The sequence below is a fragment of the Arachis stenosperma genome, chromosome 7, assembly GCF_014773155.1.
Source record: "Arachis stenosperma cultivar V10309 chromosome 7, arast.V10309.gnm1.PFL2, whole genome shotgun sequence".
Classification (NCBI taxonomy): Eukaryota; Viridiplantae; Streptophyta; class Magnoliopsida; order Fabales; family Fabaceae; genus Arachis; species Arachis stenosperma.
In genome coordinates, this window is record NC_080383.1 from 53,664,142 (window position 1) to 53,682,164 (window position 18,023).

Below are 18,023 nucleotides of genomic sequence, written 5' to 3' on the forward strand. Positions count from 1 at the left end.
GACATAGAGGACTCCACATTTTTTTGTTCTCTTCTCTTTCATATGAGCAGGAGCAGAGACAAAGGCATTCTTGTTGAAGCTGACCCTGAACCTGAAAGAACCTTGAAGCGAAAGCTAAGAGAAGCTAAGGCACAACTCTCTGTTGAGGACCTGACCGAATTCTTCAAAGAAGAAGAATCCATGGCAGCCGAAAACAACAACAATGCCAACAATGCAAGGAAGGTGCTGGGTGACTTTACTGCACCTACTCCCGACTTCTATGGGAGAAGCATCTCTATCCCTGCCATTGGAGCAAACAACTTTGAGCTTAAGCCTCAGTTAGTTTCTCTAATGCAACAGAATTGCAAGTTCCATGGACTTCCAATGGAAGATCCTCATCAGTTTTTAGCTGAGTTCTTGCAAATCTGTGACACAGTCAAGACTAATGGGGTTGACCCTGAGGTCTACAGACTGATGCTATTCCCTTTTGCTGTAAGAGACAGAGCTAGAATATGGTTGGACTCACAACCTAAAGATAGCCTGGACTCTTGGGAAAAGCTAGTCAATGCCTTCTTGGCAAAATTCTTTCCACCTCAGAAATGGAGTAAGCTTAGAGTGGAAGTCCAAACCTTCAGACAGAAGGATGGAGAATCCCTCTATGAAGCTTGGGAAAGATACAAACAATTAATCAGAAAATGTCCCTCAGACATGCTTTCTGAATGGAGCATCATAGGTATTTTCTATGATGGTCTCTCTGAACTATCCAAGATGTCTTTGGATAGCTCTGCTGGAGGATCTCTTCATCTGAAGAAGACGCCTACAGAGGCTCAAGAACTAATTGAGATGGTTGCAAATAACCAATTCATGTACACTTCTGAAAGAAATCCTGTGAACAATGGGACAAGTCAGAAGAAAGGAGTTCTTGAGATTGACACTCTGAATGCCATATTGGCTCAGAACAAGATATTGACTCAACAAGTCAATTTGATTTCTCAAAGTCTGTCTGGAATGCAAAATGCACCAAGCAGTACTAAGGATGCTTCATCTGAGGAAGAAGCTTATGATCCTGAGAATCCTTCAATGGAAGAGGTGAATTACCTAGGAGAACCCTATGGAAACACCTATAATTCTTCATGGAGAAATCACCCAAATTTTTCATGGAAGAATCAAGAGAGACCTCAACAAGGTTTCAACAACAACAATGGTGGAAGAAACAGGTTTAGCAATGGCAAGCCTTTTCCATCATCTTCTCAGCAACAGACAGAGAATTCTAAGCAGAACCCTTCTGACTTAGCAACCATGGTCTCTGATCTAATCAAAACCACTCAAAGTTTCATGACTGAAACAAGATCCTCCATTAGGAATTTGGAGGCACAAGTGGGACAGCTGAGCAAGAGAATTACTGGACTCCCTCCTAGTACTCTCCCAAGTAATACAGAAGAAAATCCAAAAGGAGAGTGCAAAGCCATAACCATGGCCGAATCTGGAGAGGAAAGAGAGGAAGTGGACGCCACAGAGGAAGACCTCAATGGGCGTGCACCAACCTCCAATGAGTTCCCTAATGAGGAACCATGGGAATCTGAGGCTCAAAATGAGACCATAGAGATTCCATTGGACTTACTTCTGCCTTTCATGAGCTCTGATGAGTATTCTTCCTCTGAAGAGGATGAGTATGTCACTGAAGAGCAAGTTGCTAAATACCTTGGAGCAATCATGAAGCTAAATGACAAGTTATTTGGAAATGAGACTTGGGAGAATGAACATCCTTTGCTCACCAAAGAACTGGATGACTTGTCTAGGCAGAGATTACCTCAAAAGAAACAAGATCCTGGGAAGTTTTCAATACCTTGTACCATAGGCACCATGACCTTCAAGAAGGCTCTGTGTGACTTAGGGTCAAGTGTAAACCCCATGCCTCTCTCTGTAATGGAGAAGCTAGGGATCTTTGAGGTACAAGCTGCAAGAATCTCACTAGAGATGGCAGACAACTCAAGAAAACAAGCTCATGGACTTGTAGAGAATGTTTTGGTGAAAGTTGAAGACCATTACATCCCTACTGATTTCATAGTCCTAGAGACTGGAAAGTGCATGGATGAATCCATCATCCTTGGCAGACCCTTCCTAGCCACAGCGAAGGCTGTGATTGATGTTGATGGAGGTGAACTGATCATTCAAGTGAATGAAGAATCCTTTGTGTTTAAGGCTCAAGGATATCCCTCTATCACAATGGAGAGGAAGCATGAAGAGCTTTTCTCAATTCAGAGTCAAACAGAGCCCCCACAGTCAAACTCTAAGTTTGGTGTTGGGAGGCCACAACCAAACTCTAAGTTTGGTGTTGAACCCCCACATTCAAACTCTAAGTTTGGTGTTGGGAGGTTCCAACTTTGCTCTGAGTATCTGTGAGGCTCCATGAGAAGCCCTCTGTCAAGCTACTGACATTAAAGAAGCGCTTGTTGGGAGGCAACCTAATGATTATATTTTATATATTTTCTTTTGTTATTTTATGTCTTTTGTAGGTTGATGATCATGAGAAGTCACAAAAATCCATTGAAAAAGCAAAAACAAAATGAAAAACAGGAAGAAAAACAGCACACCCTGGAGGAAGAACCCACTGGCGTTTAAACGCCAGTGAGGCTAGCAGTTGGGCGTTTAACGCCCAGTCTGGCACCATTCTGGGCGTTTAACGCCAGAAAGGGGCACCAGACTGGCGTTAAACGCCAGAAAAGGGCAAGAACCTAGCGTTAAACGCCAGGAATGGGCACCAGCCCGGCGTTTAACGCCAGAAATGGCTCAAAACGTGATTTTTGATGCCATTTGGTGCAGGGATGACTTTTCCTTGACACCACAGGATCTGTGCACCCCACAGGATCCCCATCAACCCCACCACTCTCTCTCTCTTCTTCACCCATTCACTAATCACCTCAATACCTCTTCCCCAAAAACCCTTCACCTATCCACTCCCATCTTTCTCTTCATCACTCACATCCATCCTTCATAAAACCCCACCTACCTCACCCTTCAAATTCAAACAACTTTCCCTCCCAAACCCACCCATAATGGCCGAACCCCATCTCCCCCCTCTCCTATAAATACCCTTCTTCACACCTTCATTTTCACACAACCTAAACACCACTTCTCCCCTCCTTGGCCGAATCCATAAGCCACTCCCTTCTTCCCCATTTCTTCTTCTTCTACTCTCTTCTTTCTTCTTTTGCTCGAGGACGAGCAAACCTTTTAAGTTTGGTGTGGTAAAAGCATTGCTTTTTCATTTTTCCATAACCATTTATGGCATCCAAGGCCGGAGAAACCTCTAGAAAGAGGAAAGGGAAGGCAAAAGCTTCCACCTCCGAGTCATGGGAGATGGATAGATTCATCTCAAGGGTTCATCAAGACCACTTCTATGAAGTTGTGGCCTTGAAGAAGGTGATCCCCGAGGTCCCCTTTTCACTCAAAAAGGGTGAATATCCGGAGATCCGCCATGAGATCCGAAGAAGAGGTTGGGAAGTGCTTACCAACCCCATTCAACAAGTCGGAATCTTGATGGTTCAAGAGTTCTATGCCAATGCATGGATCACCAAGAACCATGATCAAAGTGTGAACCCGGATCCAAAGAATTATCTTACTATGGTTCGGGGGAAATACTTGGATTTTAGTCCGGAAAATGTAAGGTTAGCATTCAACTTGCCCATGATGCAAGGAGATGAACATCCTTACACTAGAAGGGTCAACTTTGATCAAAGGTTGGACCAAGTCCTCACAGTCATATGTGAAGAGGGCGCTGATGAGCGGATAATTTGTACGCTTTTTGGCAGTGTTTTTAGTATGTTTTTAGTATCTTTTAGTTAGTTTTTATTATATTTTTATTAGTTTTTAGTTAAAATTCACTTTTCTGGACTTTACTATGATTTTGTGTGTTTTTCTGTGATTTCAGGTATTTTCTGGCTGAAATTGAAGGTTCTGAGCAAAAATCTGATCCAGAGACTGAAAAGGACTGCAGATGCTGTTGGATTCTGACCTCCCTGCACTTGAAGTGGATTTTCTGGAGCTACAGAAGCCCAATTGGCGCGCTCTCAACGGCATTGGAAAGTAGACATCCTGGGCTTTCCAGCAATATATGATAGTCCATACTTTGCCCAATATTTGATGGCCCAAACCGGCGTAGCAAATCAGCATCAGAAATTCCAGCGTTAAACGTCGGAACTGGCATAAAACTTGGAGTTAAACGCCCAAACTGGCATGAAAGCTGGCGTTTAACTCCAGAAAACGTCTCTACACATAAAAGCTTCAATGCTCAGCCCAAGCACACACCAAGTGGACCCGGAAGTGGATTTTTCTGTCATTTACTCATTTCTGTAAACCTTAGGATACTAGTTTACTATTTATAGGATCTTTTGACATTGTAATCGGAACCTGATGACCTCATGACATTTTTTACACGTTTCTTGTATACTTTCCACAGCATGAGTCTCTAAACCCCATGGTTGGGGGTGAGGAGCTCTGCTGTGTCTTGATGGATTAATGCAATTACTATTGTTTCTTATTCAATCATGCTTGCTTCCATTCTAAGATATCACTTGCTCTTAACCCGGATGAATGTGATGATCTATGACACTCATCATCATTCTCAACTATGAACATGTGCCTGACAACCACCTCTGTTCTACCTTAGATTGAGTAGATGTCTCTTGGATTCCTTAACAAGAATCTTCGTGGTATAAGCTAGAACTGATGGCGGCATTCAAGAGAGTCCGGAAGGTCTAAACCTTGTCTGTGGTATTCTGAGTAGGACTCAATGATTGAATGACTGTGACGTGCTTCAAACTCCTGAAGGCGGGGCGTTAGTGACAGACGCCAAAAGAATCACTGGATTCTATTCCGGTCTGATTGAGAACCGACAGATGATTAGCCTATGCTGTGACAGAGCATCAGGGACGTATTTTCACTGAGAGGATGGGAGGTAGCCACTGACAACGGTGAAACCCTACATACAGCTTTCCATGGAAGGAGCCTTGTGTGTTTGATGAAGATGACAGTAGGAAAGCAGAGATTCGGAAGATGGAGCATCTCCAAAGCCTCAGCCTATTCTCCATTACTGCAAAACAAGTACCTTTTTCATGTTCTTTTGCTTTTTACAATCAATCCTGATAATTCCTGATATCCTGACTAAGATTTACAAGGTAACCATAGCTTGCTTCAAGCCGACAATCTCCGTGGGATCGACCCTTGCTCACGCAAGGTATTACTTGGACGACCCAGTGCACTTGCTGGTTAGTTGTGCGGGATTGCAAAAGTGTTATTGCAATTTCGTGCACCAAGTTTTTGGCGCCGTTGCCGGGATTGTTCGAGTTTGGAGGCTTATTTTTTTTTATTTTTGTTGGTTTAGAGTCTTTTTAGTTGAGTCTAGTTTCATATTCTAAGTTTGGTGTCTTTTGCATGCTTTTATTTTTCTCTTGATTTTCGTTTTTGCATGTTCTTAAGTCCCTTTTTGATTCATAAAAATTCTAAGTTTGGTGTCCTCTTTTTGTTTTTCTCTTTAAAATTTTCGAAAAAATTAGTGTTTGATTTTCTAAAATTTTAAGTTTGGTGTCATTTTGTGTTTTTCTCTTTCCTCTTTTTAAAAATCAGATCTTTTTCATAAAAAACTTTTCAATCATATCTTTTTAATTGCTGTTTTCAAAATCTTTTTAATTAACTAATTGATTCAGTTCTGAATTTGCTTTGATCTTCTTTTCTTTTTGATTTTCGAAATTTTATTTTTTATTTATTTATTTCTTTTTGTTTTTATTCTTATTTCTATTTTTCGTTTAATTCAAAAAAAAAAAACAAAATTTATCTCTTTGCAATCATTATCATTTCCCTTTTGTCCATTATGGACTCAAGTGGAATTAATCAGTCCAAGAGGACTCTGGGGTCATATGCTAACCCCATTACAGCTGCATATGGGAGTAGCATCTGTATACCTCCCATCAAAGCAAGCAGCTTTGAGCTAAACCCTCAACTCATTATCATAGTGCAGCAAAATTGCCAGTATTCCGGTCTTCCACAGGAAGAACCTACTGAGTTTCTGGCACAGTTCTTACAAATTGCTGACACAGTACATGATAAAGAGGTAGATCAGGATGTCTACAGACTATTACTGTTCCCATTTGCTGTAAAAGATCAAGCTAAAAGGTGGTTAAATAACCAACCTACAGCAAGCATAAAGACATGGAAACAGTTATCAGACAAATTCCTGAATCATTTTTACCCTCCAAAGAGGATGACACAGCTAAGGCTGGACATCCAAGGCTTTAAACAAGAGGATAATGAATCCCTTTATAATGCCTGGGAGAGGTATAGAGGTATGCTTAGAAAATGCCCCTCTGAAATGTTTTCAGAGTGGGTACAGTTAGACATCTTCTACTATGGGCTCACAGAAAAAGCTCAGATGTCTTTAGACCACTCAGCTGGTGGATCTATACACATGAGGAAGACAATTGAAGAAGCTCAAGAACTTATAGACACTGTTGCTAGAAACCAATACTTATATTCTAGCAATGAGTTCGTTCCAAAAGAGGAGGTCATGGCCTTAGTCACTGATCCTAATCCTCAAGAACAGATGAATGAGCTTAATCAACAATTGCTCCTGATGACAGAATAGTTAGCAGAATTTAAAAAAATGCTCCATGATACTAAAGTTGCTAACAAGAACATAGAACTGCAGTTGAATCAAGCAAAACAGCAAATATCTAAACAGATAACAGAAGGATGTCAAGCAGTTCAACTGAGGAGTGGGAAGACACTAAATAACAATGCTCAAAAGAGCAAAAAGCCAAACAAGGAACAATTGACAGAGGATAACCAAACCACTGTTCAAAATCCCTCTGAGGACAGTAAGAGCCCAGAGAGGAATGTTATTGGCGTTCAAACGCCAGAAAGGGAAGGAAAGCTGGCGTTAAACGCCCATTCCTTGCCCAATTCTGGCGTTCAAACGCCAGAAAAGGGGGAAAAGCTGGCGTTTAACGCCCATTCCCTGCCCAGTTCTGGCGTTCAAACGCCAGAAAAGGGGGAAAAGTTGGCGTTAAATGCCCATTTTCCTCCCAATCCTGGCGTCCAAACGCCAAGGGAGAATCAGACACCTGAGAGTGCTGATAATAATCCTTCTAACAAGGCCTCTTCAACCACTTCTGTAAGGAATAAACCTGCAGCATCTAAGGTTGAGGAATATCAAGCCAAGATGCCTTATCCTCAGAAACTCCGCAAAGCGGAACAGGATAAGCAATTTGCCCACTTTGCAGACTATCTAAGGACTCTTGAAATAAAGATTCCGTTTGCAGAGGCACTTGAGCAAATACCTTCTTATGCTAAGTTCATGAAAGAGATCTTAAGTCATAAGAAGGATTGGAGAGAAACTAAAAAAGTGTTTCTCACTGAAGAATGCAGTGCAGTCATACTAAAAAGCTTACCAGAAAAGCTTCAAGATCCTGGAAGCTTTATAATACCATGCACATTAGAAGGCGCCTGCACCAAGACAGCCCTATGTGATCTTGGGGCAAGCATCAATCTAATACCTGCATCCACTATCAGAAAGCTTGGGTTGGCTGGAGAAGTCAAACCAACCAGGATATGCCTCCAACTTGCTGATGGCTCCATTAAACACCCATCAGGCATAATAGAGGACATGATTGTCAAGGTTGGGCCATTTGCCTTTCCCACTGACTTTGTGGTGCTGGAAATGGAGGAGCACAAAAGTGCAACTCTCATTCTAGGAAGACCATTCCTAGCAACTGGACGAACTCTCATTGATGTACAAAAAGGGGAAGTAACCCTGAGAGTCAATGAGGATGAGTTCAAGTTGAATGCTGTGAAAGCAATGCAGCATCCAGACACACCAGATGACTGTATGGGCGCTGACATTATTGACTCTCTGGTAGAAGAGATCAATATAACTGAAAGCCTAGAATCAGAGCTTGAGGACATCTTCAAAGATGCTCAACCTGATCAAGAAGAACTAGAGGAAGTAAAGGAATTTTCGAAAATTCCTCAGGAGGAGGATAAACCTCCCAAACCTGAACTCAAACCTCTACCACCATCTCTGAAATATGCATTTCTAGGAGAGGGTGACACTTTTCCAGTGATCATAAGCTCTGCTTTGAATCCACAGGAAGAGGAAGCACTGATTCAAGTGCTAAGGACACACAAGACAGCTCTTGGGTGGTCCATAAGTGATCTTAAGGGCATTAGCCCAGCTAGATGCATGCACAAAATCCTGTTGGAGGATAATGCCAAACCAGTGGTTCAACCACAGAGGAGGCTAAATCCAGCCATGAAGGAGGTGGTGCAGAAAGAGGTCACTAGATTACTAGAGGCTGGGATTATTTATCCTATTTCTGATAGCCCCTGGGTGAGCCCTGTCCAAGTTGTTCCCAAAAAGGGAGGCATGACAGTGGTTCATAATGAAAAAAATGAACTGGTTCCTACAAGGACAGTCACAGGGTGGCGTATGTGTATTGACTACAGAAGGCTCAATACAGCCACCAGAAAGGATCATTTTCCTTTACCATTCATAGACCAAATGCTAGAAAGACTAGCTGGTCATGACTATTACTGCTTTTTGGATGGCTATTCAGGCTACAACCAAATTGCAGTAGATCCCCAGGACTAAGAGAAAACAGCATTCACCTGCCCTTCTGGCGTGTTTGCCTATAGGAGAATGCCTTTTGGTCTGTGCAATGCACCTGCAACCTTTCAGAGGTGCATGCTCTCTATCTTCTCAGACATGGTAGAGAAATTTCTGGAAGTCTTCATGGATGACTTTTCAGTATATGGAGACTCATTCAGCTCCTGTCTTAACCACCTATCACTTGTCCTGAAAAGATGCCAAGAGACTAACCTGGTTTTAAACTGGGAGAAATGTCACTTTATGGTGACTGAAGGAATTGTCCTTGGGCACAAAATTTCAAGCAAGGGAATAGAAGCGGATAAGGCAAAGGTAGAGGTAATTGAAAAATTACCACCACCTGCCAATGTTAAGGCAATCAGAAGCTTTCTTGGGCATGCAGGATTCTACAGAAGGTTTATAAAGGATTTTTCAAAAATTGCCAAACCTCTAAGTAATCTGCTAGCTGCTGACACTCCATTTATCTTTGATAATGAGTGTCTGCAGGCATTTGAGACCCTGAAAGCTAAGCTGGTCACAGCACCAGTTATCTCTGCACCAGATTGGACATTGCCATTTGAATTAATGTGTGATGCCAGTGATCATGCCATTGGTGCAGTGTTGGGACAGAGGCATAACAAGCTTTTGCACGTCATTTATTATGCCAGCCGTGTTCTAAATGACGCACAAAAGAACTACACAACCACAGAGAAAGAGTTACTTGCAGTGGTTTATGCCATTGACAAGTTTAGATCCTACCTAGTGGGATCAAAGGTGATTGTGTACACTGACCATGCTGCTCTTAAATACTTACTCACAAAGCAGGATTCAAAACCCAGGCTTATAAGATAGGTGTTGCTTCTGCAAGAGTTTGATATAGAAATAAGAGACAGAAAAGGGACAGAAAACCAAGTGACTGATCATCTGTCCCGAATAGAACCAGTAACTGGGGCGTCCCTCCCTTCTACTGAGATCTCTGAGACTTTCCCAGATGAGCAACTCTTTGCCATTCAGGAAGCTCCATGGTTTGCAGATATGGCAAACTATAAAGCTGTGAGGTTCATACCCAAGGAGTACAGCTATATGCAAAGAAAGAAATTAATTTCAGATGCCAAGTACTACCTCTGGGATGAACCATATCTCTTTAAGAGATGTGCTGACGGAGTGATCCGCAGATGTGTACCCAGAGGAGAAGCACAAAGGATCCTATGGCACTGCCATGGATCACAGTATGGAGGACATTTTGGAAGTGAGCGAACAGCCACTAAAGTTCTCCAGTGCGGCTTCTACTGGCCCACTCTCTATAAAGATTCCCGAGAGTTTGTGCGTAACTGTGACAGTTGCCAAAGAGCTGGTAACCTGCCTCACGGATATGCCATGCCTCAACAAGGGATATTAGAGATAGAATTGTTTGATGTATGGGGAATTGACTTCATGGGGCCATTCCCACCGTCATACTCAAACACTTACATTCTGGTGGCAGTGGACTATGTATCTAAGTGGGTAGAAGCAATTGCTACACCCACTAATGATACCAAGACCGTGCTAAAATTCCTCCAGAAAAATATTTTCAGCAGATTTGGTGTTCCCAGAGTACTAATAAGTGATGGGGGCTCTCATTTCTGCAACAAACAGCTGTACTCTGCTATGGTTAGATATGGAATCAGCCATAAAGTGGCAACTTCGTATCATCCACAGACAAATGGGCAAGCTGAAGTCTCTAACAGAGAGCTAAAAAGAATCCTAGAACGGACTGTGATAGCCCGGAGAAAGGATTGGGCAAAGAGCTTGGATGATGCTCTGTGGGCATACAGAACAGCATTCAAGACTCCTATAGGAACCTCTTCATACCAACTGGTGTATGGGAAGGCCTGTCATTTGCCTGTGGAACTGGAACATAAAGCCTACTGGGCAACCAGATTCCTAAACATGGATGCTCAGTTAGCTGGTGAAAAAAGATTGCTTCAGCTAAATGAGCTAGAGGAGTTCAGACTCAATGCCTTTGAAAATGCAAAAATTTATAAGGAAAAGGCAAAGAAGTGGCATGATAAGAGATTGTCAACCAGAGTCTTTGAGCCAGGACAAAAAGTTCTGCTCTTCAATTCCAGGCTCAAATTGTTTCCAGGAAAACTCAAATCCCGGTGGAGGGGTCCGTATGTGATCACAAGAGTATCACCATATGGATATGTTGAGCTTCAGGATATTGATTCTGACAGAAAGTTCATTGTTAATGGACAGAGGATCAAGCATTATCTTGAAGGCAATTTTGAGCAGGAATGCTCAAAACTGAGACTTGAGTGATTCTTAGCAGAAGTCCAGCTAAAGACAGTAAAGAAGCGCTTGCTGGGAGGCAACCCAGTCATTAGGAGGGTATATGATTAGTTCTTACAGAGGCAAGTATCAAAAATGAAGGAATTCACAGAGTTACAGAAGGATTCAGCTCAAAAAGCAGAGAAAATGAGCTTACTGGCGAAAAAACGCCAGTAAGGAGCATTTTGGGCGTTAAACGCCAGAATGGGCACCATTCTGGGCGTTTAACGCCAGTAATGGTACCATTTTGGGCGTTAAACGCCAGGTATGCAGCATCCTGGGCGTTTTGGAAAAACGCCCAGTGACAAAGGAATTCTGGCGTTTAACGCCAGCCAGGGCACCTGGCTGGGCGTTAAACGCCCAAAAAGGGAAGCAAATGGGCGTTAAACGCCAGAATGGGTGCCATTCTGGGCGTTTAACGCCAGCTTGGTGGGGGGACCACAATTTTGTTTTCAATTCAATTTTTTTCAAACTTTCCTTTTCTCACCCATACTTTTTCTACAAAATCACACTTCAATCATTCATCATTCACTCTCAAATCTTCAAAAATCAAAACCAATCTTCAAATTTATTTTAAATCAATTACAAACATTGTTCAAAAATTTCACCCTTTTCTCAATTTCTTTCCATATCTTCTCTAATCTCCTTTCAAATTTCTCTCTTATTTTTCGAAAACTCCCCTCCCCACCTTATAAATACACGTTTGGCTCCCTCATTCCATCACACCATTCGAATTTCCTCTTCCTCCCCCTCTCTTCTCTCTTTTCCTTTGCTTGAGGACAAGCAAACCTCTAAGTTTGGTGTGCTTTTCCGTGATCACTAAGCCAAGATTCATCAAGATCATGGCTCCTAAGGGAAAACAAACCAATTTAAGAGGCAAGAAAGAGACTAATCCAAAGAATCTTTGGAATCAAGAGAAGTTCTTAACTAAAGAACATGAAGACCATTATCACAAAATAATGGGTCTGAGGTCAGTGATCCCGGAAGTAAAATTTGATCTGAAAGAAGATGAATATCCGGGGATCCAAGAGCAAATTCGAAACAGAGGATGGGAAGTTCTAACCAATCCTGAGACAAAGGTTGGAAGGAACATGGTTCAGGAATTCTACTCAAATCTGTGGCTGACAGATAAGCAGAGAATGACTGGAACCGCTTACCATACCTATAAAACCATGGTCAGAGGGAAAGTTATGTACTTCCATCAGGACAAAATAAGAGAAATCTTCAAGTTACCTCAACTGCAAGATGATCCTGACTCCTTTAATAGGAGGATGGTGAGAGTAGATAAAGGGTTAGATCAAGTTCTAGAGGACATATGCCTCCCTGGAACTAAGTGGATAACCAATTCTAAGGGTGTCCCAAACCAACTCAAGAGGGGAGACCTCAAACCAATTGCAAGAGGTTGGCTAGACTTTATTGGGCGTTCCATACTGCCCACTAGCAACCGTTCTGAGGTTACCATCAAGAGAGCAGTGATGATTCATTGCATTATGCTTGGAAAAGAAGTGGAGGTTCATCATGTGATTGCTTGTGAGATCTACACAATTGCAAATAAGAATTCCACTGAAGCCAAGTTGGCTTACCCAAGCTTGATCTCCTTGCTCTGTAAAGAGGCTGGGGTAAAGATGGGAGTAGATGAGTTCATACCCATTGAACATCCAATCACCAAGAAGTCAATGGAAGGACAAGTGCAAGACAACTCTATCAAGAGGAGGGCGCATGAGTTCATCCCTGAATTTCCTGAAATTGGCTACTGGGCCAGCCTAGAAGCATCCATTAACAAGTTGCAAGAGACTATGGAGCAACTGAAGGAAGAACAGCAGAATCAGAACTGCATGATCTGCAAATTGCTGAAGGAACAAGAGAAGCAGGGGCGTGAAATCCAAGAATTGAAACGCCAAAAGCTCTCCTCTCAAGCTGAGGGAGCATCTACTTCTCAAAATCAAGGTTGTTGAGTCCTAACTCTGTGAAAACCTCTATCATTAGTAGCCTATGTTTGCGTTTTTTTTTATCTTATTTTGTTCTCTATTTTATTTTCTAGTTTAATCTTATATTTAGTTTTGAGTCTTGTTCTTAGTTCATAATTAATAAAATTTAAATATTCTGCCTTAAAGTTATGAATGTCCTATGAATCCATCACCTCTCTTAAAAGAAAAATGCTTTAATCACAAAAGAACAAGAAGTACAGGATTTCGAAATTTATCTCTGAAACTAGTTGAATTAGTTTGATGTGGTGACAATACTTTTTGTTTTCTGAATGAATGCTTGAACAGTGCATATGTCTTTTAAATTTGTTATTCATGAATGTTAAAGTTGTTGGCTCTTGAAAGAATAATGAAAAAAAGAGACATGTTATTGAGGATATGAAAAATCATAAAAATGATTCTTGAAGCAAGAAAAAGCAGTGAATACAAAAAAAAAATTTTCGAAAAAAGGGAGAAAAAGAAAAAGAAAAGAAAAAAAAAAGAAAGAAATAAAGTTGTGATCCAAGGCAATAAGAGTGTGCTTAAGAACCCTGGACACCTCTAATTGGGGACTTTAGCAAAGCTGAGTCACAATCTAAAAAGGTTCACCCAATTATGTGTCTGTGGCATGTATGTATCTGGTGGTAATACTGGAAGACAGAGTGCTTTGGGCCACAGCCAAGACTCATAAAGTAGCTGTGTTCAAGAATCATCATACTTAACTAGGAGAATCAATAACACTATCTGGATTCTGAGTTCCTAAAGAAGCCAATCATTCTGAATTTCAGAGGATAGAGTGAGATGCCAAAACTATTCGGAGGCAAAAAGCTACTAGTCCCGCTCATCTAGTTGGAACTATGTTTCTTTGATATTTTGGAGTCTATAGTATATTCTCTTCTTTTTATCCTATTTGATTTTCAGTTGCTTGGGGACAAGCAACAATTTAAGTTTGGTGTTGTGATGAGCGGATAATTTGTACGCTTTTTGGCAGTGTTTTTAGTATGTTTTTAGTATCTTTTAGTTAGTTTTTATTATATTTTTATTAGTTTTTAGTTAAAATTCACTTTTCTGGACTTTACTATGAGTTTGTGTGTTTTTCTGGCTGAAATTGAAGGTTCTGAGCAAAAATCTGATCCAGAGACTGAAAAGGACTGCAGATGCTGTTGGATTCTGACCTCCCTGCACTCGAAGTGGATTTTCTGGAGCTACAGAAGCCCAATTGGCGCGCTCTCAACGGCATTGGAAAGTAGACATTCTGGGCTTTCCAGCAATATATGATAGTTCATACTTTGCCCAAGATTTGATGGCCCAAACCGGCGTAGCAAATCAGCATCAGAAATTCCAGCGTTAAACGCCGGAACTGGCATAAAACTTGGAGTTAAACGCCCAAACTGGCATGAAAGCTGGCGTTTAACTCCAGAAAACGTCTCTACACATAAAAGCTTCAATGCTCAGCCCAAGCACACACCAAGTGGGCCCGGAAGTGGATTTTTCTGTCATTTACTCATTTCTGTAAACCTTAGGATACTAGTTTACTATTTATAGGATCTTTTGACATTGTAATCGGAACCTGATGACCTCATGACATTTTTTACACGTTTCTTGTATACTTTCCACAGCATGAGTCTCTAAACCCCATGGTTGGGGGTGAGGAGCTCTGCTGTGTCTTGATGGATTAATGCAATTACTACTGTTTCTTATTCAATCATGCTTGCTTCCATTCTAAGATATCACTTGCTCTTAACCCGGATGAATGTGATGATCTGTGACACTCATCATCATTCTCAACTATGAACATGTGCCTGACAACCACCTCTGTTCTACCTTAGATTGAGTAGATGTCTCTTGGATTCCTTAACAAGAATCTTCGTGGTATAAGCTAGAACTGATGGCGGCATTCAAGAGAGTCCGGAAGGTCTAAACCTTGTCTGTGGTATTCTGAGTAGGACTCAATGATTGAATGACTGTGACGTGCTTCAAACTCCTGAAGGCGGGGCGTTAGTGACAGACGCCAAAAGAATCACTGGATTCTATTCCGGTCTGATTGAGAACCGACAGATGATTAGCCTATGCTGTGACAGAGCATCAGGGACGTATTTTCACTGAGAGGATGGGAGGTAGCCACTGACAACGGTGAAACCCTACATACAGCTTTCCATGGAAGGAGCCTTGTGTGTTTGATGAAGATGACAGTAGGAAAGCAGAGATTCGGAAGATGGAGCATCTCCAAAGCCTCAGCCTATTCTCCATTACTGCAAAACAAGTACCTTTTTCATGTTCTTTTGCTTTTTACAATCAATCCTGATAATTCCTGATATCCTGACTAAGATTTACAAGGTAACCATAGCTTGCTTCAAGCCGACAATCTCCGTGGGATCGACCCTTGCTCACGCAAGGTATTACTTGGACGACCCAGTGCACTTGCTGGTTAGTTGTGCGGGATTGCAAAAGTGTTATTGCAATTTCGTGCACCAGGCGCACAATGGAAAAGAGATTCAAGAGGCAAGCCGGTTCAATTGAGAAGGCATGACCTCTAGCCATGGCATGACCTCAAGCCCATGGCTAGAGGATGGTTGGAGTTTATTCAACGCTCAATCATTCCTACTAGCAACCAGTCCGAAGTTACTCTAGACCGGGCCATCATAATTCATAGCATCATGATTGGAGAAGAAGTGGAAGTTCATGAGGTCATAGCTCAAGAACTCTATAAAGTGGCGGACAAGTCTTCCACCTTGGCAAGGCTAGCCTTTCCTCATCTCATTTGTCACCTCTGTTATTCAGTTGGAGTTGACATAGAAGGAGATATCCCCATTGATGAGGACAAGCCCATCACCAAGAAAAGAATGGAGCAAACAAGAGACCCCTCTCATCATGAGATCCCTGAGATACCTCAAGGGATGCACTTTCCTCCACAAGACTATTGGGAGCAACTAAACACCTCCCTAGGAGAATTGAGTTCCAACATGGGACAACTAAGGGTGGAGCACCAAGAGCATTCCATCCTCCTCCATGAAATCAGAGAAGATCAAAGAATCATGAGAGAGGAGCAACAAAGACAAGGAAGAGACATTGAGGAGCTCAAGCACTCCATAAGACCTTCAAGAGGAAGAACAAGCCGCCATCATTAAGGTGGACCCGTTCTTTAATCTCCTTGTTCTTTATTTTTCTGTTTTTCGAAAAGTATGCTTTATGTTTATCCATGTTTGTGTCTTATGATTATTAGTGTCTTAGTGTCTATGCCTTAAAGTTATGAATGTCCTATGAATCCATCACCTTTCTTAAGAATTGTTCTTAATTGAAAAAGAAAAAGAATTGCATGAATTTTGAATTTTATAACAGTTTAATTATTTTGATGTGGTGGCAACACTTTTGTTCTCTGAATGTATGCTTGAACAGTGCATATGTCTTTTGAATTTGTGGTTCATGAATGTTGGCTCTTGAAAGAATGATGAAAAAGGAGACATGTTACTGAGGATCTGAAAAATCATAAAAATGATTCTTGAAGCAAGAAAAAGCAGTGAATACAAAAAAAAAAAAAGAAGAAGGAAGCAAGCGAAAAAAAAAACCGAAAAAGGGAAAAAAAAAGAGAAAAAGAAAGAAAAAGAAAGAAATAAAGTTGTGATCCAAGGCAATAAGAGTGTGCTTAAGAACCCTGGACACCTCTAATTGGGGACTTTAGCAAAGCTGAGTCACAATCCGAAAAGGTTCACCCAATTATGTGTCTGTGGCATGTATGTATCCGGTGGTAATACTGGAAGACAGAGTGCTTTTGGCCACAGCCAAGACTCAATAAGTAGCTGTGTTCAAGAATCATCATACTTAACTAGGAGAATCAATAACACTATCTGGACTCTGAGTTCCTAAAGAAGCCAATCATTCTGAATTCCAAAGGATAAAGTGAGATGCCAAAACTATTCAGAGGCAAAAAAAAAAAAAAAACTAAAAGCCCCGCTCATCTAATTAATACTGATCTTCATAGATGTTTTTGAGTTCATTGCATATTCTCTTCTCTTTATCTTATTTGATCTTCAGTTGCTTGGGGACAAGCAACAATTTAAGTTTGGTGTTGTGATGAGCGGATAATTTGTACGCTTTTTGGCATTGTTTTTAGTATGTTTTTAGTATCTTTTAGTTAGTTTTTATTATATTTTTATTAGTTTTTAGTTAAAATTCACTTTTCTGGACTTTACTATGAGTTTGTGTGTTTTTCTGTGATTTCAGGTATTTTCTGGCTGAAATTGAGGGATCTGAGCAAAAATCTGATCCAGAGACTCAAAAGGACTGCAGATGCTGTTGGATTCTGACCTCCCTGCACTCGGAGTGGATTTTCTGGAGCTACAGAAGCCCAATTGGCGCGCTCTCAACGGCGTTGGAAAGTAGACATCCTGGGCTTTCCAGCAATATATGATAGTCCATACTTTGCCCAAGATTTGATGGCCCAAACCGGCGTTCAAAGTCACCTATAGAAATTCCAGCGTTAAACGCCGGAACTGGCACCTAAATGGGAGTTAAACGCCCAAACTGGCACCAAAGCTGGCGTTTAACTCCAAGGAGAGTCTCTACACGAAAATGCTTCATTGCTCAGCCCAAGCACACACCAAGTGGGCCCGGAAGTGGATTTTTATGTCATTTACTCATCTTTGTACACCTTAGGCTACTAGTTTTCTATAAGTAGGACCTTTTACTATTGTATTTGACATCTTGGTAGCTATCTTCGGACATCTAGTTCTTAGATCATTTGGGGGCTGGCCTCATGGCCATGCCTAGACCTTGTTCTTATGTATTTTCAACGGTGGAGTTTCTACACACCATAGATTAAGGTGTGGAGCTCTGCTGTACCTCGAGTATTAATGCAATTACTATTGTTCTTCTATTCAATTCCGCTTGTTCTTTGTCCAAGATATCACTTGTTCTTCAACTTGATGAATGTGATGATCCGTGACACTCATCATCATTCTCACTCATGAACAAGGTGACTGACAACCACTCTTGTTCTACAAGCATATGAGGCTTAGTGAATATCTCTTGGATTCCTGATAACACGATGCATGGTTGATCGCCTGACAACCGAGTGCTCGCCTGACAAACGAGCCAGCCATTCCGTGAGATCAGAGTCTTCGTGGTATAGGCGA

At 41.4% G+C, this 18,023-nt stretch overlaps 1 non-coding gene across 1 annotated transcript; it reads right to left on the reverse strand.

Moving 5' to 3' along the window:
• Nucleotides 1–585: 585 nt before the first annotated feature.
• Nucleotides 586–693, reverse strand: LOC130943178 (small nucleolar RNA R71). The gene has a single exon (XR_009071708.1). It is a non-coding gene; the product is annotated as a small nucleolar RNA R71 (small nucleolar RNA).
• Nucleotides 694–18,023: the final 17,330 nt, after the last annotated feature.